Raw genomic sequence first — 23305 nt, 5'->3', positions numbered from 1 at the left:
TAGCTTTATCAATCTTCTAAAAATCTTGCAAATCACTACTGTGGGCTGTCTCCAGGTTCCTGTAAATCAGGTAAATCTCAAACCAGATCTCTTGATGAGATCGTTCAGGCACTTTACCTGTCTGCACAGCTTTTGTGTTCATCCACTCCTGTGGCACAAAGCTTTTTCTCTGTAACCACTGCTGCAACATACAGCCTGGACTTTCACTGAATTATTGGAAGGGAAGAGTAGAGGCTTTCCAAGACAGCATCGTCATGCCTATAAATTTTATTGGTGTCATCTTGTTCATGAGATATATGCAGGTCTCCTACAATACCTGTGACATCCATATCCCGCCTTATAACCACACTGTCCCACAACCATCACAATGATTAAAGGGATTACTTTTATTTTTCCTCTTGTGTGGTGAGATTAGAGGCATTCAGTTAAATGGGAGAAGGGCGATGAGGGAGCACAGTTATGTATCTGGATCAGTTGCAGAGGAAGGTCTTTAGAGGAGCACTCCCTGTGCCCCTGAGGTCTCGAAGAGCAGCATTCCCAAGGTATAAGAGAGAGTGAGTACCCATCTCCCACCCCCTTTCTGGGAGAACCTACCACTGGGTCCTGCTTTGGAACCAGATCTCATCCACAAAAAAACCCAACAAACCCTGCAGCAAGATTACAAAACCTGCTGGCCAGACATGACACAGCCACCAGGTGATGAGGAACCGGTTTGATGGTGGCACTAGAAGGGATGGTGTCACTAGAAGGGGTGGTGGCTTCACCCTGCCGTGGGATGGGACATTGTGCCCCAGGCAAGCGGCATCTCTGTCTATCCCCTTCATCATCTGGCACCTTGGCTCTTCCTGGAACTTTGCTGCTGAGATTCACAGTATTTTCTTCACCGTTCCCATTTGTATCCACCCTCCTGCACCTGCACTGATTCTCCTCTTCAGTGTGGTTTTAGAGGGCAGTTGTGATTGCATCATCTGGTTACAACAAGACTCTATTGTTGCTGTAATAGAAACAATAACACCTTTTGTGTTTCTACCTGTAATTACTAAAACAGAACCTGGGGCTGACTCTGGCTCTATAAAGAGAGTAGGGTGGTGGTGAAGGGGTACAGCTGCAGGGCAGTTCTGCTGGGAACTTCTTATGGAAGTTACAGTCTTTATAGGAAGTCATAGTCTTATAGGAGGTTGTAGCGTGGAGGATGTCAATTTCTTCTCCCCAGTAACAAGAGACAGGACAAGAGGAAATGGCCTCGAGTTGTGCCAGGGGAGGTTGAGGTTGAATCTTGGGAACAATTTCTTCCTGAAAAGGGTTGTTGGGCATTGGAACAGGCTGCCCAGGGCAGTGGTGGAGTCGCCATCACTGGAGGGGTTTAAGAGATGTGTAGATGAGGTTCTTAGGGGCATGATCTTAGTGCTAGATTTAGGTTATGGCTGGACTTGATGATCTTGAGGGTTTCTTCCAACCAAACGAGCTGTGACCTGTTTTTCTGAAAATTTGCAGCAGATGTGGATGGTTGAAATCACAGCATCCACTTCTTAAAATCCCTGTCTCAGTTTCCCCTTATATTGCCCTAGACTGGTAACAGCTTCCTGCCTCTCAGGGATGCTGTGAAGATTAATTAGCCACTTGGCAGATTATGAGACAATTTAAAGTGCAATTTTAATTTTGAGTGACACTATTTAAACCATTATGCCCCTGGGAAGAATTTAAATGGCTCCCTACCATCTTAGCTTGCATTCCCTTTTAAGGGAGTTTGCCTTTGATGTCTCACCTTTGTCACTGACATGACCAGGCAGGTTACAACTGTGGCTTTCAGAAGCAACTTTCTGGGTCCTGCTGTTGGCCGCAGCCAGAGAGGGAAGGAGTTTGGCAGGGGAGAGAGGGACCCTTCCCCACTTGTGCCATCCAATCCCTTTTTCTCAGCCATGGAAACAGGATCTGAGCATCAGCTGTTGCGTGAGGTGGTAGCTTAGCCCTTTCCTGCAAGATGAAAACTCAAGAGCAGTTTCCTGCTGGCAGCAGGCGAATTTCTCTCTCATCACCAGAAATATTTTTGAACCTTCCTTTCAGTGGTTTTCATGTGTATTTTTAATGACTTCTTCACAAGGAGGCCAAGTTTGGTGATTATTTTCAGATGCTCCAGTGTGTTGCCCAGCAGAGGGAGCAGAGGGAGAAGAGGGAGCACTGTCTATCCACTGCCTGTGGCCACTGCACATTTGCAGAAGCCATCAGAAAGGCTTCCCCACTCCAAGCAGTTCCTGAAGTGCTTCTCCACAATCCCATGAGTGGGTCAGCACAAGTTAATGTCCACCTAGCCCAGGAGAGAAACAGCCTTCAGCCCACCAGCTCTGGCATGGATGCTGCTGATGAGCCAGACAGCATCAGCTACTTGGATCCAGAGCTTAAAAATCTGTTCCTAACATCTGCTTATTTAAATAATAGATAATTTTAACTAATATATAATAATAATTTCAATATATAATAATCATTATGGGGCTCTGAGCAACCTGATCTGGGTGAAGATATCCCTGCTCATGGCAGGGGATTAGACTAGAGGAGCTTTGAAGGTCCCTTCCAACCCTCTGATTCTATGATTTGTGCTGTTTTATTTAGGTAAGTCTCTGACTTCAACATGATTTTCTTTTCCCTTTTTGGAACTTGAGACAACTAGCTAAACAGAGACCATACTTCTGCCTAAAAAGTATATGTCACAGTGAACTGAAGAACTGTTGCATATTTTATGCATAATATTTTTTGCTCCTTTGCATCACTTTCACGGCTTTAATTTAAAGAAATAGTTTTACCTGAAATGAAAATTCACACCAAAATTTCAGACTTTCATCTATTTGAAGCAGCAAGGAGGGAATATTTTAAAAGAAAAAAAGTCTTTCAAATAATACCTTTGTCTCTGAGTGACATAAAAAAGAAAAGGTACAATTAAAAATCCCACCCACAACAAATATGGAAACAAAAGTTTAAAGTCTCCCATTAGGCTGAAGTATCTGGATTAGCCCTTGAGGGACAGGCTCCCTCTCTGACTTGCTCCTTTCTAATTCCAGAGTGATTTGAACATGAGCTCCTTGTGCTCTGCAAACTTTAGTAAACAAACTAATTAATCAGTGACCTAAATCTGGGCTTTTGTTACTAATCTGTTTTATTTCAGTCTAAATATGTACACAAGGTGCAAAGCATTGGACCAGAATAGTTAATGGAAGAGCATATTGGGAAGCTAGGCGATGTTTCTATTTGTGTTCAACAACAATAATTCAGGAGCATTTCATACCAGAGGCATGCTTAAAAACGAGTTATACAGCCTAAATCAACTTTTGAAATCAATAGGAACAGAGAATGGAAAAAATCCACATTATTTCAATCCCAAGAATTACTGGAGAGTTAAGCAATGTCTGAAAAAAATGTTGTCAGGATTGACACTTTTCCAGTATTCTGATTTTAGCGAAGCCCTATCTTCTGACAAAAAAAAAGGTTTTGTTGGGAGTCTTCCAGTTTGTGCTGCATGTTATTAGGCTTTTTCCTTCTTTCTTGCCTTTTTTTTTTTTTAATACAATGATTTTTTTGCTGTACCATTGTGATTGGAATTAGAAGTAAGCATGTGTCCAGCAGTCATATTCCCTTCAGTGGCTTTCTTTTAAGTAACAAGGCACTGCAGCGGTATGAATTAAAAGGCTACATATCAGCACCTCGGGTGGCTCTGATGATTTACGGGGTTGGCAGTTAATGGCAGGCAGCTTGTGATGGCTCAAAAGCAAATATACGTGTGCGTTTATGGTTCCTTCAAGATGTATTTTATTCGGTCCATGAAGGATCACTTCAGGTTTTTGAAAAGTATCTGATGAAAAATACATTTCAAGTTTGAGACATCGCAAGCGCGATCTTGGGTGCGACACTTGTGTGAGCACCCTTGAGTTCTTCAGCAGTGGTGCTTTACAAGTTTAAAAGCTCCGTGGATCAATGGCCTAGAAAATGTACATATTAATAACAGTCTGAGATGTTAAAAAAAAAAAAAAAAGAAAAACAACCCATGATAGCAGTAAGAACACTGGCCAGTAGCTCAACCCAGGGGCTGAAGATGTGCAATGATCCTTCAGAAACTTTTCTTACTCTGTGGCATGTGCACAAGGGATTTTTCAGGGCATGTGATACTAAGGGCACGAAGGAACCCTGTCCTTTGCAGTTGCAGGACCTGGCAATTTTTTTCTTCATGCAGCACTCGGTTTACTTCCCCAGGGTTCGAGCTGTGTCTGGTGCCACAGATGCAGCAGATGAAAGCTGAGTTTTGCAACAGGGAGATTTGCTACATGCAAAATACAAACTAGAAAGCTGATTGATCATCACTGGACTCCCTGCTCACCTCAGGAGGTTTTGGGCCTTTAGCAGAAATAAGCACAGCTCCTGAAAGTGTAATGGCAGATATTTGCTATCTGTACAATCAGAAACACTTGGGATCATGAAAACAGCTTTGTGAAAACACAGTTGTGAGCCTTGTTCTCTGTCGGGTGCTTCCTACAGTGCTAACACATCGTACAAACATGTCTGCTGCAGCAAACAGAAGGACACAAATGGAAATAAAAGACATGGAGTTACTTAATGAAGAGAACTGGCTCCTGGAGCCTACACACTCTAAGCACTGGAAACAGCTTGAATCTTCAAAGCCTAAAACAAACAAAAAATAGCATAGAAGAAGCCACTGCAGTAGGAAAAGAGCAAATCACATAATTTAGGCTTTGGTTGGCACTGAGGTGTTTGCACACAAATTCTTTGTGTCAAACCAGAAGAAAAAAATTACAGATAACGGGGAAAAAATGCAGTCAAGGAGAAAAGATGTAAAACTTAGTTTCCTTATGTATTCCTTTAGGAATGGAGGAAGCAAGCTGTCCCATACCCTCCCAGGGGAAACCCTGGGTCCTGGTGCCTGTGAGGGGAACAGGCTCTGCTGAGTCAAAAGCTGACGGCTCCACTCTCTGACCTGAAACACCTCTTCCTTGAAAGCACAAGCAGGTTCAAAGCCACAATTTCAAGATGGACAATTACCCCCTACAAAAACAGGTCAGGCAATGAACTCATCATGAAAAATATTCTTTTCCCCCCCCCTTCATCTCATTCTAAATCTATTTCACCTTTACGGGGGAATTAGATGCCAACATGTAGGTGTGTGATGCCTTGTGTCGTCAATGTAATGAATCCTTCATTTTCCCCCTTTCCACTTCATCCAAGCTCCATAAAAAGCCCAGGAAGGATTAGTTTAACAGTGTGCTGACAATTTAATTAGATCAAGTCTGCAGCAAAACGGGGAGCAGTTGTGGATTAGTTGGGATCTTTGCTGCTCAGTGTTCTTTTAGCCCAGCTATGTAAGGGCAGCTTGGGTGCAACTACAAAGACTTGCATCTGATTTTCCCAGCAGGTACCATGTCCTTTGCAATGGCTGATCTGTATGATGAGTCACAGCATCAGGCATTTTTTCTTTGCTTACCATCTCTGAAGCACTAAGGTTTGCACTCAGCGTTACCTGGATGAGCAGAGAAGCATAATAATGTGAAGTACATTGCAGCCATCATCCTCACCAAAATTCACAGCAAAACTCCTGTTGACTTCAGAAAAATGCAAGCTGTCACCTTCAACTGCTCATGAAAAAAAAAATGGAAGAAAGCCTTAAATTAGGAGAGCTAATGTTTTAAGGACGTTTATTCTGGTATGCACAAGGTGCCTTTCCCCACAAAGTCCAATACTTGCAGTTGAGCCTTTCTTGTGACACAGATCCATCGCAGTTGTTTTACAACTGTATAGGTTATGAGGGAGGGAAATGAAGCTGGTCGCTGTAAGTAATGACAGGGACTAAAGTTTAGGCACTTGGACACCCACTTTTGCACATATCTCAGATGTGAATGGCTACCAAGAAAGAAACAAAAACACCTGCTTGTTTTTCAGCACTAATTCATGTCAAAAGGCGCTCTGGTTCCAGTGTGCACACTCAGGAAACCCAGGCAAGGGACATTTTGTAGACCTTTTCCCAGTATCTCTTTTAATAAAATAATCATTTTTTTGCCTTACACCTTATTTACTATTTGTTACCACTCAGTTAATGCATTTATTTTGTGATATTATTCATTCTTTTGTATTTCTTGTCTAGGATTCTTATTTTTTAAAGAGTCTGAATCTGGAGAAAATTCACTGAGACAATAACAGCTTTTTGTTTGATGCCAGCATTCACTGCTTTGTCTCTGTGACACAAATTATCCTCCTTGCTCTGCTCTGCCTTGTAGAACAGATGTTAGCTAAAATCTTGCTTGCTTTCTTGGATTAGAGAGGAAATACGGTAGAAACTCTTTCTTACCTTCAGTATTTCCAGTCTTTTATATTTAGGTCCTCCTTTACATTAATGGTGGCTTGCCTGACCTTTACTGCATTGATTCTCAGTGCACCAGTGCCAAACAGAAAAGTTTTTTGCATCCCATATTCCAGATGGACAGCCAAGATGCAGAGACTTGCCTAAGGTCACATAAGAATGCTTGTGGAAGATTAAGGACTTCTTAAACTCAAATCTCTCACGCGCCAACAAACCACCCCCAGCACCAGACCCATCAGACACTTCACTTTGCTGCCATCAAGGCCCTTGCAATGCAAGTTGGGTATTTTATTCTGACTGGGACCAGCTAGATTTTCATGTGTGTATTGGTATTAGGAGGTTTTGGTAGCAGGGTGGTTGCAGGGGTGGCTTCCATGAGAAGACACCAGGAGCTTCCCCCATGTCAGACAAAGCCAGTTCCCGCCACCTCCAAGACAGACCCACTGATGGCCAAAGCTGAGCCCATCAGTGAGCTTGAGGAAATGAATTTTCTCAAGTAGAGTCTGTTTTGTCAGTGACAGTAATTGCTGAGTGATGTCTCTGTTTTTATCTCAAACCACAAGCTTTTTATCATATTTTATGCCCCCTGTCCAGTTGAGGAGGGAGAGTGAGAGTGCAGCTTCGGTGGACACCTGGTGAGCAGCCAAGGTCAACCCACCCAAATGTAATAATCAGTGTGACCTGCCTTGGAGAGACTGTCTGAATTACTCCATAGAGATGCTATAGGTGTCTGTGACATTTGTTCTTCTCTGAGGGAAGATGAAGTTAATTGAATTAACTCTTTTAAGGCACATTAGTACTGCTAGAACTGAAAGGAGGATACAGCCTGTTGAGCTTGTATGATTGCAGCTTTTTGCCTTAATGCAGAGCTCTTGTTTTTACAGAATTTCATAGCAAAAAAAAATTAGTTTCATCTTTAACAGAAGGGTTTTTTAAACACCAATAAGCACAGCATTGAGAATTGAAGTGGGTTACCTACATGAGTGCTCTGGAGGCACTGGACATGAAGTCGTTAGCCTTTGTCACCTCTCGGACACCACAAGTCACCCTAATAAGCTTTCCTGTAACTGAGCTAATGACAAATCTGCAACTCTGAAAGAACAGCTTTCTATCTTTAGGTTTCAGCTATGCTTTTCTTTTGTGTCTATAGCCTGTTTACGGAATGTTGCTGTTGAACTCAAATGCAAAACAGAAGAGTGTTTTTGTCTAAATTGTCTATAAATACCTTCTGGAAGAGTTTTATGGGTTTTACCTTCCTGGTTGTTGTGAGGCCCTCAGTGTGTTGCTTTGCTCAACTATTTGTTTACTCCCTGTTCAACGTTCACCTTCTGTCTTCAAAAAGTGACCTCCCACCCCTTTGCATAAGACTGCTATTTTTAATAACCCCGAGAACATTGTTGCTGTATGGCCTCCATGAGACCAGAATATACAGAAACACGTGCATCAAAATTACCGCCTTGGATATACCACGGCACAGATGAACATACAGGTGTTTTTTTTGTTTGTTTTGTTTTGGGTGGTTTTTTTTTTTAGAAAACTAACAAAGGAAAGGATTTTAGCTGAAATAATGTTATGAATTACTAGCCATATCTTTGATAGCAGTAGCATAGTATAGTTAAATTTACTTGGGTAACCAAACAGAACATTTCTAAACATAAGTAGAAAATTGCAAGTCACATATGTTGCATTTAACTTAAAATTATCAACTCGAGGCCTTATTCACAGATGAATCACTGTTTTTTATCTACTGTAAGTCATTTGAAAACCATGGAGTTAATACATCCCCTTTCTACAGGTATTTATGGCGTTTTGACACTGAGGGGAGGAAACACACCTAAAAATGAGAAATAATTTGCAGAAGAAAATTTAGAGCTAATTGACTGCATAATAATTTGAGATTTTGTTTTGTTAACATGGGGTATGTTTGTACTAATTCTTCCTTTAACATTTATTGTAACGCTTCACAATGCAAAACAATTTTCAAGGAAAACCACTCCAGTGAAGCTGAAGCACAATAGGAATTTGTCAAACAAGAACAGTCCTTGGATTGATGCAGCTTAAAGGAAAGCCTGAATAGTCCAAAATCAGCCTCAAAAATTAAATGCCAGCTTTGTAAAAAACAGTGGGGAATACACAACCCAGAAGACATTTCACCCAGTTTTAAAAGGAGTTGTTATGGAATTGTGCAAGAAGCTAAACAGGCTGAGATCACCATGTCTTGAGCAATATTACACTACGGGTTTGTCTGGTTTATTTTTTTTTTCTCCTCATCCTGTGCAGTTCAAGTCCTGCAAGTATCTAATGCCTTGTGAATACGCTGGTGCAGCACACCAGTCTTTGCTGTACGTAGGGGGATGGGTGTGTGTCACCCCTCTGGGACAGGCACAGAGGCCAATCCTACCTTGAAAAAAAGTGACTGTAAAAATGGGATTTTACACCAAGTGTCAAAGTGTCACCCCTTGCCATGTCGTGTCTCAGGGGGTGCTTGCAAAGTCAAGCCAAGCTTCTTCCTGCTCATGTTTCATCACTAGAAAGCGATTTTGCAAGACAGATCTTGACTTCCTTACAATGGGACTATGCAGGTATAAAGGAGAGCATATGTGGAGCCACTAATAAATGCTTGGGACAAGCCAAAAGCCTAGTAGCAGCATTTAGGCAAAAGACAGATTATTCTGGGTAGCAGCAGCAGTTGGCTGAAGCTTTGTTAATCCTCTCACCAAAAGTGCCAATTTCTGGCAAGGAAATAAAACATTTTATTTCTTTGTATTCAGAATTCATCAGGTTGGAGGAAGCTCCAGGACTGGAAGACAGAGAAAGTAGTAGTAATAAGTAGACATAAAACGGTGGGATAAAACTGAGGTACTCAAAGTAGCATTACCCACAGACGATGTCAGAGCCTTAACTCTTTACCTGCTTTCTGATGTGTCTTAAATTAGCAGCAGAAATCAGTCTGTCCTTGAGATTTGACCAGTGTGGCCAGTGCCCTCAGGCCCTAGCAGAGGTCATATCTTGAAATGCCTAGGCACACTTAGGCTGCCAGCTCAAGACCAAGGAAATAAAACTCCTGTCTCCAAATGCATATCTCAGGCATTTTGTGACAACAAGCTTGTTTGTTTGCTTGTCTGAACTGCTTAATGTTTAAATGGGAGGGAGGACATAACCTTTGGGCAAAGGAATGGAGAAATACATCAGGAACATTTCCTTGTGTTTTCAGGGTGGCTGGAAACCAGAAGTCAGATGTGACCCATGGCCCCACACGTCTGTGCAACCTTCTTCCCGTGTCTCCTCCTCCCCTTGGTCCAGACTCGCTTGTCAGAGAGAACGGAACAGCTCATCCAGCTGTTAATGCCCCGTGATGAAGGTAAGTTGCCCATGGTGTACAGATGTTATTGCAACAGTTTGGTTTGTGCAGTTAAATATACGCTTTAATGTGCATAATCTAAGCAGGAGGATTGATTTAACATCAGCATGGAAACCTTCACTTTCAGTTTTCATGAGTTACATGTGTTTGAATTCTGAACCTTAATGCTGTACTAATGCAGGTATTTGCATTTAATGTCATAGCTAAGCTGAACAGGCCTGCCACCTCCTATACTCCAAAAAGTTTTGACTCTTGCTGGAAATACGAACAGCAGCTGGTAGGTTTCCTAACTGAAATGCTGTAGGCTTGATCATGAAAAGGGAAGAAACACCACATCAACAATATCTTATGAATCTTTTGACAGATCTTCATGACCGTTTTCTTAATCTATTATGCTCCTTTTATCTAGACTTTAATAAAAATTAAATAAAACCAAACTATTTTAAAATTTATAGCAAAACATAACTACAGAAGGATGCATGACAGAATCACCAAAGTGATGACAGGAACATAATATTTATCCCAGATTCTTTAAATGTTTGTTTGTTTTTAATAAATTAACCAATTATGCTGGTTAGACACAGCTGAAGGCGGATGTCGGGAACATTCAAGACAGCCATGGTCTGATGATGGGGTACAGTTGAAGTCACCCCTGACTTCCAGGGGCAGACCCTAAAGCAATTCCTGCTGCTGAGCATATCCCCAAAAACATTTCCCTTCAACAACAGTGCTGCAAGCTGCTGCCATGTATTTGCATTGCTCTACAAATACTTTCTGTTGTGAATAATGTAAGAAATCATTGCCCATTGTGTTTCAGCTCCTTTAGCATCTTCTGAAAACAGATCATACACTGAAGTGGTGTAAGGTTGTGGGTTTAGGGGAGAGCTTTATTGGAATTTTTTTGTGGGTTTGTTTTTTTGGTGGTTTTTTTTTTTTGGTGCTATTTTCATCCTCCTTCAGTGATCTGGTGGTGAAGCATCTGTCACTGTATAGCAACCTTGTGCACCGATACTGCTGCTTGTTAGGCATTTGAAATGAAACATACTCTTCTTTGCAGAAGGCTGGATTTCAGCTACTGGTTGGCATTCAGGAACCATACCACCTGCCTGCAAGAGGCAACTCTTGCTGGGGCATGGCAGGGACACTGTTTAGCATCATGTGACACCAGGGCAATAAAATAAAAAATATTATATCAAGCTGAAAATGCAGGGCGAGTCCAGATGAACTGAGGGCAATACAGTTCAAACTGAGATTTATTTTTCCCCATATGCATTGTGGCAGTTCATATCACAGTGGTTCTGGATTTTTCGGTTCACAGAAGAGCCAGGTTCCAGTTTCACTTCTATTTTTTGTATCCATATTGCTGTAAAAACAGCAATTCCCTTTGGAAATTGTGACTTCTGTTGTTAAAAGCGTGACTGCTCTACAGCCAAATTCAACCTCTATGATGGTGTGTCTGGATTTGTACCACTTACACCCTTCTGCTACAAAAATAAATCAATCCAGCAGCAACACACCAGTAGAGCTGCACCCCAAAAAGAGGAATGAAAGTATCCCACCTGTTGCATATAGGAAAAGCCTATAGGAGATGCAGCTATAATGGGATGATTCTGTTTGTCCTCTCAGCTCCAGCAAGTGTAACGAGCGAACAGAACAGTAAGCTCCGAATATATATATGCATATGTGTATGTGTGTGTATACGTATCTATAAATATATGTGTGTGTCTATATTTATACATATATATATATACACACATATATATGGGGAAACAGCACCTGGAGAGGAGAGTCAGGCCGAGAGTGAGCAGAAAACCTGTTGAAAATTCTTGCCTGTCTGTTGGTGGGGGTGTGAGTTTACTAAACGGAATGGGAAGGAGAAAAAAAGGTTACAAGGAAGAGTCTTTGCAAGTGAGAAATGCCTGTATTAAATTAGAGAAATATGGGCATATACAAATTACTGGTTCTGGATGATCTTAAGGCATTAAACTGATTTCCCTCCCGCCTCGCCACCCAAGTAATATAAGAGGGGAAAAAACAGGTTGTGTTGTATTTTTTTTTCACAAGAATCCTTTAAAAATACAATTATTTTGATCAACTAAAATCAGCTTTCTGACAAGGATAAAACCATTAATGACAGAACAGATGTTTTCTTTAAAAAAATAATAAAAAATCAATTTCTCAATAAGAGGTATTTCAAGAAAAAGAAATCAGCCTGATTTTCTACTATAGCACACCAATTACTACTGAAAACTCAAAAACAACCAGGGACCCATCAATATATTAGGGGAAGGTGAATATGATATTGATTTTCAGAAGGAAAACAAAAGAAAGCAGTTGAAGAGCTTCTTAGTGAAATAAGTCCTTACAAAAAATGAAAGAGCTGGAGTTATTTCTGGACACATAAAGGTAAAAGAAATGTAGCATCTCTGACACATCTCATAAAAAATAAATCTCTGTGGAGGGAGACAGATAAAATTATAAAATCAGTGAGTAAAAGGTATTTGGTAAATGTGGTATCATAAGATTTGGGGTTTTTTGTACACTCTTATTTTAAAAATATAAACTGATTTGCAAACTCTGAGGTAGATTTATGCATAAAATAGAAGCCAAGGGTTTGTGATCACTCATTAGAAGCAAAACAGCTCTCAAGCATTGGCAAACTCTTCTGGTTTGTTCGCTTGAAATTTTCCTGCAAGATACTTTTTCTGGTTAAGCTTAGTAACAGTCTCATAAATGCTACGCTTTTGCCATTTTATGGTTTCTTTATTGGCGTTCTTAAAATATTCCCTTGGCACATAAGGGAGGTGAAACCCTACTGTAGCATTTAAGTAACTGATCACATCGCAGAAAGAATTAGTCTAGAACGAATAATGAAATTTGCCAGCAACCCACAGACTAGAACATGTTTGCATTAATTCTTTCTTCAACATTTTCAATTTAGAAGCAAATCAGCAACAATAAGACTGTGTGTATTTCATGAAGGAAAATAAGAAGCACATTCATTAATAAGTTATTCACAAGCTCAGCTCCCAAATATATTGAGAACTGGCAAAAAGTCCACAGCAAAGGGTAATGCTAAATAACAGCATGTAAAATGGAGAGGCACTCTCAGGTAGCATAACATAGAGTTTAGCGGCAGGTCCTGACTTAGTCAACATCCTCATTAATGATCCAAAAGCAGGAGTAAACAGATATAGAATGAGATCTGCAGATAGCTGTGAGGAACTGTGCATGCCAGCATCAAAAAAAGGGAATAATCCAAAAGAAACAAGAAGCACAGATGCCAAATAAAATAACCCTGAATGCAAAAAATCAAATGAATAAAAATCTTCCATGGACACTTAAGGGGAGAACCACAGGCATGTCTCAGATTAATTTTCCATCTATAGTCAAGCACCAATAGCCAGGTAGTAATCAGAGTAGCTCCATAAAAGCCAGTGGAACCACAAGTGGTGACTGAAGGAAGAAGCAAGGGGCTGTTTGCACCAGCTGGTGGGCACCCTCTTATTAAGGAGGGTGACAGAAAGTGCAAAAAAAGGTCTTTGGTGCTGCAGGGTGAGGTGTATTGTTTGTGTTGCAGAGGCGCAGCAGCTCTTCTGACACAACCTACAGCAAGTCAGCATCCTCCATAAGCCAGCTCATTGGTTATACTATCAGTACTTTTAATAATCTGTAAAATTACTGCTTGAAATATTTAGAGGTGAGGGGGGTGAACAATACGAAACGTATTTTCATAAATCTATGGACTTGAAATGAGGCATCTAAAGGTGGTAAATGAGTAAATGACTCGCAGAACGTTACTTGCCCTGGCTGTCCCGCACCTCATACTGAGAAAAACATTGCTGCTGAGGCCTCCAAGTGCTGTTTTGCCTGCTGTTTTCATTAAAAGCCATTCATGTTCTATTCAGATCACTTCAATCAGTGTGGATCTCTGTTTTATTTTTCAGTTAAACCCTGTCAGCATAATCAAAATCGTCTGCAAGTTGTTCTGCATTGTTGGCAAGTGACTGTCTTCACATACTGTAAACTTTGTGTAGTTAATTGTTCTTAGAGAATAGGGAAATATTTATTGGTAGCAGGGTGATATTTGCATGACAACACAATGGCATTGTGTTTATTTTTGAACACAAAATTCATCTCACATGGTTGGTTTTCGTATTTTTACTGTTTGGTACCCTACAAGTTGTCCTAGTGGGGGAAGTGTGGAAGGGAAGAAACCTGCTTTCATTCTTTAGAAGTAGGTTGGGAAAACGTGGGAATGACGGATCAATTTAGCTGGAAAAACTTTCTGACTAATGAGAGGTGCCTGGATATTTATTAGTCAAAGAGAGAAAGCAAGCAGGAGTTAATGGCTGTTCTCAATGTGGTGGAGCTCGCTGATAGAGTTCCTAAAAGCTATGTGCTAGGAGCTGTGCTGTTCAACATGTTTATAAACAGCCTGAAAACTGACAGACTGTTAAAATGAATACGTCAGATAATTACAAAGAAGTTGGTCAGGCTAGTGAAAACAAGGGCTGACTGAATATTTATCGAACTATTTTTGGAGATGGAGAGGCTGGGTAATAAAACAGCAGGTGAAACCCAGTGGAAGAATATATAAAGTGATGCGTGTAGGAAAAAGCGATCCAAGGCTCATGAACAAAATGAGCTCTGAGCCGGCTGTAACTGTCAGGAGTGAGACCATGAAAACATCAGCTTAGTGCTTGAAAATGCTGAATAAAACAGTAGGAGGTTTTAGGGAACAGATAGAGAACAGAGAATACTGTTAAACCCCAGTACAAAACTATAGTTTGTCCTCATTTTGAACACCATGAGCTGCTCTGGCTCTTCCACCTGCAAACAAAATATGATTAAAAATTCAGAGGAGAGTCACAAAGATGACAAAAGGTGTGGGGCAGTTTCTCTTCTCCAGGCTGAACACCCACAACTCTCTCAGCCTATCCTCACAGCAGAGCTGTTCCAGCCTCAGATCATTTCTGTGGCTCCTCTGGCCCCTCTCCAACAGGTCCCTCTCTGTCCTGTCGTGAGGACGCAGCACTGCACTGGGGTCTCAACAGAGTGGAACAGAGGGTTGGATTTATTTAGCAGAGTAGATTTTGTGGGAGAAATCCAGAGAACATTATTAAATGTGGGAAAAACCTCCGTGTCTAATTGAGAAAGGCCCTGAGATGAAAATGGATGAGCAAGTACTGGGGAGAATGTACAAGTGCTCCTGCTGTTGTTGCTTCTCCCTAGACATGTGCTTTGGGGCACAGCTGAAGCATGTATGTGGTGGGGGGAATGCCTGTGTAAGCTGTGTTCATCCAGAACATGAACCATATGCTGCTTTTAAATCTTCTGAAACTGAGCAGCCTTGTCTCCCTGATCAGACCTTATCTCTAAAATGATGACGGACTTCTGGGACTTTCTTCTGTGCTTGCTTCCTGCGAACCCAAACTTGGCTCTTGGGAAGCACCGTGGATTAGCAGTTTGAGCAACTGAAAAAAAATTGACATGAAAATCACTGTCAGAAAAGGGCCGGAAAGAGAATCTGAGAGCTTAATTATGGCTGCAAAGGAATCGGCTCTTTGTATGAGTGATGATAAAACAAAGATGGCGGTAAGTACAGAGCATAGGAATTGCAGTCAAGTTTTGGAGACCATTAGAGGTTTTGTTTATAGTCATACCAACACAGCTAGAGATTTTTAAAAGGTGCAGACAAAAAGGCTGCCTAATCGTGCACCGTGCATTCTGCAAGAGCCATGGAATACAAGTAGCTTCAATACAACAGGATAGTAATAGGGCATGTGTTGCAATCTTGGTCAAAGTGAGAAACACATATAAAAATCCCTTGGAAATTTTATATTTTTTTTTTGTTAATGACCATAAGGTATATTCTAGCAGATCCAGCCTAGTGGCCTTAGAAAGGCATGAGGGAGACGGTGTAATCGTGAACTTTGCTTTCCACATAATGAGAACACCAGACTGAGAATGCAGGAGAAGACAAACACGCATGATCAGCAATGATGCAGAAAGCATAAGTATAATTACTTAAAAATTAGTTGGGAAAATCTAAATGGTACTGTGTATATTAGAAACACAGACCGTGTGCCTTCCAAAAAAACAAGCATCAAACATGATAAACATGAAAAACTCTCTGATAGCTGGATCTGAATTGGACCCCCATAAAACTGGGATGATGGAGTGGAAAAGCAATGACAACAACAGTAACAGTGCCATGTGGCTATTACTAACACATCTATAGAAATGTATGCTCATATTTAGCATTTATATTCCACAGATCAAAACCTGGCTGGTTTTAATGAACACTGAGAGGTAGATGTCTGCAACTGAAGGAGATCCAACTTGATAAAGGACAGTGCCTCTCCTTGCCCAATGTTCTGCATACAGCTAACTACAGCTATGATCTGAAGAGCTGAAGACCCTTCCCTTTGAATCCAGATGAGAAAGTGAATACACTTTTCTTTAAAGGTGTAAACGAGACCCAGAGATTTGTAAGAGCGGGATGCTAAAGATCAGAAAAAGAAAATTCTGCAGGTGTTTTGTCACATGGCCAACCTACAACATATCCATGTGTATGTCTGACCTTGGAAAGACACCAAGGAACAGGCAACACCAGAGCTTTGAACACAGAGAACAGCCACTTTCCTGACAAAAAGGTAAAAGCAACACCTCGACTAGCCCATCAGCAAGGTCAGCAGTCCTAGCCTGAACCTTTAGTCCCAGACCTTGAATAGAGAAAAACATGAGTGTGAACAGCTAGTATGTAACAGAGAAAACAAGGCAAGAGGTGGAAGTAATTAAAAAAAAACCCAAACCCAAAAAGCATATATCACAGTACAGTCATGTTTTGACTTGAAACAGAGCATTGCGGCGGCCAGTGGTGTTACACTACCCTCAGAATGATCACAGATTTCATGGGTAGAGCTGATTCCTCCCTTCTGTGTGGATGAATACTCAACTTCCTCAACATGCAAGAAGACTTACAGCAGAAGGAGTTTTATGAGCTCTGTTTAAAAAGGTTGTTATATGACAGAGTTTCAAAAAGCAGAAGGCAAGTAATTATTAATTTTGATTTAAATTTATAATGGGCATCCTGGATGGATCATCCCAAAGTAGATGTCCTGCTGTTTGCATCATGTTTTATGGTGTTCTACACTGCCACATCCAGTGTATCCGGTTCCAGTAAGAACCTGCTGAGAACTGCCTACATTTTGCTTTGAGGACACAACTCAGACCATTTCCAACCCATTTATACCTTACCACTTGAGTGCTGAAAGAGAAATTTGTGTCTTCTCTTTGTTCCTCCACCTGAATGTCTTCATAGACTGCAGTTCTCCATGATGTGTAGTACCAAAGAGCACAAAAGATGGATGAAAGGCAAAATTCGCATAGCAGTTTGTTTGGAAAATCAGACTTAACTTCTGTCATTGTTAATTGTATTTGAGGGTTTGACTGTGACTGGGGAAAGAGCCTGGTGATACAGGACACATCAATTTGCCAGTCAATTTACTGGTGCCTGGTACTGGATACAAATTTCCCAAATATATTGAGTGTCGCATCTGAAAAGCAATTCCAGTGCTTAGACCTTATGCTCTGCCTACTGCTCTAAGCACCCTTCAGTTTAATGATATTCATATTCTCCAAATTACTGTGCTGCTCTCATCTTGGCACACCAAGTAGCTGTTGTGTATACTAAGCCGTGTGGTATGTCCTATACGTTAGGGTATCTGGCTTAATTTGGAAATCTTAAAATGCATACTTGAATTATTGATTGTACAGCTCAGAAGATGAAATAGGATGGGGTGGATCTCAGAGTTGTGAATAATAAACTCCTGCTCAGCCAAATCTATGGACTGATGAGTTCAAACTCAAAGAGGTGCTGACATTACACATTTCATACATGCTAATATCAGGCTAGGTACACTCCTTGCTACGTGTCTGTTATTTTTTCTTAATAGCCATGCAGAAGGATGGATTAGTGTGTAAGGGATTTAGGAGCACAATTCTCACTGGCCTATGGTGAGATTATGTGCCTGAAAACGTCTTTTGAAATCTCCTCCAGACATCGATTGCTGTCAGATTTCCATTTTTCTGAATAGGTGTTCTGAAAGGTACATGACCCCCTTTTTTTGTGTGCTGGTTGATAACAATTTACAGTCCAGCCTTTTATCCCAATATGTTAAGTACATCTTGCTTGCTCTTCGTTCCCTTTCAGAATTTGTCTCAGCAAGCCTTCTTCAGTCTCTTTCTTCCCCAGCCCTAAGGAGAACAAAACTAATTGGGTTAATCTAAAATCATACTTGAGTTGCCCGTCTATAACTAGCACTTGAGTTGCCCTTTCTGCACTGTTACTGTGTCTGCACGTTAGCAATGGGGACTTAGTATTTCCCATAGCCCTCAGGTGCAGATCCATTAGCCCTTTTCTGTGTCTCAGTCATCTCTCCTGATCTGTTCTGTGCCTCTGCTGGTACATCTCAGTGTCTTGTTTGCTTTCTCTTTGGCCGCCAGTGCTATCTAAAGATTAGATCTCCCATTTGTCTCAGATCATTTTCCTGTGACCCTATCAGAGAAAGAATTATAAGATTTATAAAATGAACGTGTGAAACAAGGATGTGCCAATCAGAAGGGGTTAAAAACATTATTTTAGTGCCTGCTGATACAAGTTAAAAGAAAACTAGACTTAATAAAAAATCATTCTACTGATTTCTGAAACAGAGCCTAGGAGGCAGAAAGATCATGGAGGAGACCAGAAAGATCAATTGCGTGTCTTTGCATAACAAGCCATTTCTTAGAGTCCTGATTTTTGGTATAATCCCTTTGGCTGTGTTTTGATCCGGTCTTATTTGATTCATGTTTCTTTCTCATTAAAATGTACACATGAGAAATCTGCTCAAGACTTCACCTCACACATGTTTCACTGAAAGGAGCTTCTGTTGTATTTGGTACAAACCACTCTATCTGGTTTTATTATTTGAAATCCTCAGAATTTGTCTTTGCATTATTGCTTGCTTGCATTCTGGAACCTACTTTACTCCTGACCATAGCATTTAGTCTTCAGAATAATGAGGATCACAGAATCGCAGAATCACAGAATGTTAGGTATTGGAAGTGACCTCAAAAGATCATCTAGTCCAATCCCCCTACTGGAGCAGGAATACTTAGATGAGGTTACACAGGAATGTGTCCAGGCAGGTTTTGAATGTCTCCAGAGTAGGAGACTCCACAACCTCCCTGGGCAGCCTGTTCCAGTGTTCTGATACCCTCACTGAGAAGAAGTTTCTTGTATTTAACTGGAATCTCTTGTGTTCCAGTCTGTGTCCATTTCCCCTTGTCACTTTACCAATGCAATATAACCTCAAATGAGAAAGTTAACTTCCTATTCAGTTTAGCATTTCACCATTAATTCAATGAATACTAGATTCATACTGCAGTGGTCAAAGTCCTTGGAGAGCGCCTTTAAAACCCTGACTTCTTAGCTGCGATCATTTCCTACTTTTGTTTCACAAATGTCTTTAAACCCTCACACGGTGTTGTGAGAAGAGTGGTGTTCTTCCCTTGGCTTCTTCTCTCGCTCCTGCCTGCCAGAAGATGGGTGAGATAAGTGGTTACAGATGATACCAGCATCATAGGATATGTGGCTGAGCACTGCAAAATCCCCGTGCCCAGCAGCCCCTGAGGGGCAATACAATATTTCTGCCAGTAGCTCACATTTCTTTCAAGCCCAGCAAGCAATGTGAATGGGAACCTAACTCTTCTGGATGTCAGCATAAATTCATCCTGCATTCTTGTGTTGCCATGGATGCCAGAAGTGGATTTCCTCCTCTTCTTCATGGGAAATTTTGGGTTCTTGGCTGATGGAGTCACACTAAGTTGCAGCATGCAACATATGGCTTCAAGGACCCTGTAGATTAAGACAAATACATTGTTTCTTAAGGAATTCACGCACCAAAGTATCTATTTTGTGCTGTTTGTTTATGAAGAACACCTTGTTTTCCTGAATGCCCCAAGGATAAATCAATGAGCAGCCCAGAAATTCCTGTCTGCCCCTTTGGTTCTAAAAGTCTTTCTGCCTCTTATCCTTCTCAACCCCAACCGTTGCTTTTGCTGTTTATCGTATTTCTTCTGGTTTCCCTTAAGTTTTCTGACTTTTACCAGCAGCTGCAACCAATCAACCTCCTTGCCTCCAAAATTGCTGCCAGTCCCGGGGAAACCTCTCCGGCAGCACAGCTTATTTTTACTCTGCTATTTCTGCTTCCTGTTGTTTCAGCAATAATGATGTGGAGGGGCATTTAATTGCTCTTTCCATTTAACCTGGCTGAAGTGTACTCAGCACGCCCATCTGCTTTAACGTGGCTTCTAGATCAAAGTCCCCCCCTTTTACGATAGTTGGGTACATCTTCTAGACTAAATTACTGACACACAAAGAGAGGCTTCAGTCTTTATTTGAAAATACAACCAGAGCCAGTTCTGAGAATTCACAAGATCAAATAATTGAGGGAAAAAACCCCACAACCTGAATTCTTTAAATATCAGTACTATTGGCAATTTTTCTTCTCTCTCACATTATTTAAATACTGGAATAACAGAGAGAGGTCATGCGGTCATGCTTTCCAAATAGTTGAAATCACTTGAAATCGTACAGGAAAGCTGTACTGTTAGGTTTCAATTAAGCTAAATTATTAATGATTTTTGTGTCTAATTGCCTTATTACCTTGACTACAGACAGATTCAGGTCAGCAGTTCAGATAGTTCTTATGCGGGACCATTTTGCATCCCATGTCTGAGCCACCAGTGACCACTAGTCTCCTTCAGCAGGTTTGTATGGCCTTCCCAGTTGTGACAGCATCATGAGCGGGGCGGGTCTAGGCACGCACATCAGGGACAGCAGTTTGCTAGGACCAAATCACATGCTTTGCAGGACATGCAAGTTAGGGACCAGATGCAGAGTCTCTTGGGGTTCAGTTCAGCATTATTGTTCATCATTAGAAATCAGTGAGCTCCAATTGTGGGGGATTTTATGATGGAAATCTGGGTTTCTGAAGGAAGAGTTGAGCTTTGCTGGATCTACAGGAGAAAGCCCATGATGTTTATTTGTATCACCCCATAGCATTTATTTCTAACAGTTGATATATTTTTGTCATGGCAATACTTCACACTAGAAAAAAAAAAAAAAAGATGAAAACCAAGCAAGCCACATAACGCTTGATCACAAAGTAAAGAAAACACTGTGAAATATAGTTCATGCTGGGGAACCAGTTTTAAAAACAATCAAACAAACAAAGTAAGCCTGAAAAGCATAAATGTGTAGCAATGAACTGGTCAAGATGACATGCATCTCTGAGAATGAGGTAATTAATTACAGAATGTAATGGCTCAGTGACAGTTGTTTGTGCAAGTTCATGAAAATCTGAGAAAAAGCCAGACAGCAAATAGGCCACAGATCTTCAGAAAAAGAAGGGGGAAAGCAAAGGAAAAAAGAATCAGAGTCGCAGGCAATTGCAATGCACTAAACTTAATGTTAATTAATTTTAAAATAATTAAATTATTATTAAAGGTCCATCTCTACCTAGGGGGATATTAGAATAACAAGCAGCAAATGATGCAGGCAATGTGGCTCCAAGGGTGGTGTTTGTGTGACAAATCCTCCTGAAGAAGAAAATGGATTGGTAGCCCAAAATATTGGGTGAAAACATCCAAATAATGCAACTTGAAATGGCGATTCTTTTTTTTTTTTTTTCCGTGGAACAAAGCATTCTGGAAATGTCTAAAGCCACTATTTGGTTCTGTTACAGGTTTTCCGTTGCAAAACACCACACTGAATTTGACTGCTTAAGGGCCAGTCACCTCTGCAAGCAAAAATACCTGAATGCTAGAGTGATGGATATGGAAAAAGAGTAGATTATAGAGAGTTTTATGAAATTATAGAGCAGCACAACAAATCAATGCACTTCAGGGCTGTGAGCGCAGGTAAGTTATATCCTTCAGCTGCAGAGAATAACTCCTCTGTATGTAATTACACCAGGGATATGGCATTAAATTGCAATACCTCATTACCCCTCCTTGCAAAACACAAAAGAATTAGAGGGAATTCAAACCTGAAAAAGGAAAATGATCAGACACTTGGAAAGACTGATATACAAGGAGAGATTAAGTCGCTTAAATATATACTTTATCTAATCAATAATTAAGTAAGAGAAGGATAATGGTTTAAAAATATGTAAAGATAATTATTTTGGATGATGCATGGTCCCAATTCAGCACAGTGCTTAAAACACATACACATATCCATCAGCCCTGCAACACACCAACATGTGTGACTTCAATGGAGCTTAAGTGCATGCTTAAATTCAAGCATGCGCTGAAGCACTTTGATTAATTGGGGCCATAACCACAAGTAATGGTAAGAAATTAAGAAACAGAAAAATGTAGGCTGAACAGCCAGGAAAATCTTCCAAATGGTAAGATAGATGAGACTGGGGAGTAATCGCTCAAGGGAACTGGTGGAAACCTCATCCCTGGACACCTTCCTAGTTTCACCAGACAAAGTCCTGGGAAAATATCCCCCTGGAATAATCTGGCTGTTTGCTCTGGAGGCCACAGCTGCGTGACCTAACATGACTTTTCTGTTTCTAAGTTTTTCTGGGCTGGCTCACAGCATTAAGCCCAAGACACAATTTTAATGAGCAATAATAGCGCGACAGGCTGCTGTCCTTCTGAATCTCTTCCTTGCCTCCCCCCACCCAATTCACTGGGTTATTTTCCTCTTCATTACATGTGATGCTACGAAAGAAAAGGAAAAAAAAAAACACCAAAAATCACACTTTAAGCTCAGTGGTATTTTGTCTTTTTCCCACTCGCTGACTAAACACTGATTTCATTCTCACCTCTGCATTAAAACAAAGCTTAAAGATGTATAGCGTATCTAATTTCCACTTGTAAGGCTTTCTTTCATTCTTAGAGCATGCATGGTGACTGTCAGCAGCAAGGTAACCATATCTTGGAGAATCTCATCTCTCTGAGCATCCCAGCAGAAGCTGTATTAAAGATTTGGGGGTTTAGTGGTTTTATTTTTTTTTTTCTTCCTCCATGTGGCCCCTGGAAGAAGGGCTGTTGCAGAGAATGACTTCCCTGAAGATGGAGCACCACATTCCCCAGTGGACATTATTCCCATTCTTCCTTTATTTTTATGATGTCAGTGAGATGGGCCCTGATTTTGTTATAGGGAAAACAGAACATTTATGTTTATCAGTCTGAATTTTTCACAGCACCTCAGTGCATCCAAAATAGCAGTTCTTAACTCAAAATACCTTTGTGCCTGTCTATCTAGCGATGCAGCTAGGAACACATGTGAGTGTTTTTCCTGACTCACCATCTGAGTTAGCAAGCAAGATTAATTCTTTTATCCCATTGAAAAGGACTATCCTGCAAGGTTTGTGCAGTCTCTGTCATTGGAGATCCTTCAGAGCTCATGAAGGAATCATCTGGGCAGGATAATAAATGGAGAGGGTTCTCCTCTGGGGTGGCCTCTTTCAGAACCTCTCAGCTCTTTTGGCTACAATTTGGTGGGGTTTTTTGTGTGTTTTTTT

At 40.9% G+C, this 23305-nt stretch overlaps 1 long non-coding RNA gene across 1 annotated transcript in view; it reads left to right on the top strand.

The window, feature by feature from the left end:
- The window catches only part of LOC135579370 (uncharacterized), a 55598-nt gene extending 32963 nt beyond the window's left edge, over nucleotides 1-22635 (top strand). Inside the window, exons 4-5 of the long non-coding RNA XR_010472328.1 lie at nucleotides 9570-9716; nucleotides 21512-22635. This is a non-coding gene — a long non-coding RNA (uncharacterized LOC135579370). The remainder of the gene's footprint in view (nucleotides 1-9569; nucleotides 9717-21511) is intronic.
- The last annotated feature ends 670 nt before the right edge of the window (nucleotides 22636-23305 follow it).

Source organism: Columba livia, chromosome 4 (genome assembly GCF_036013475.1).
Source record: "Columba livia isolate bColLiv1 breed racing homer chromosome 4, bColLiv1.pat.W.v2, whole genome shotgun sequence".
Lineage (NCBI taxonomy): Eukaryota > Metazoa > Chordata > Aves > Columbiformes > Columbidae > Columba > Columba livia.
The sequence above is the reverse complement of the archived record's forward strand: the minus strand, read 5'-3'. Positions and strand labels throughout refer to the sequence as shown.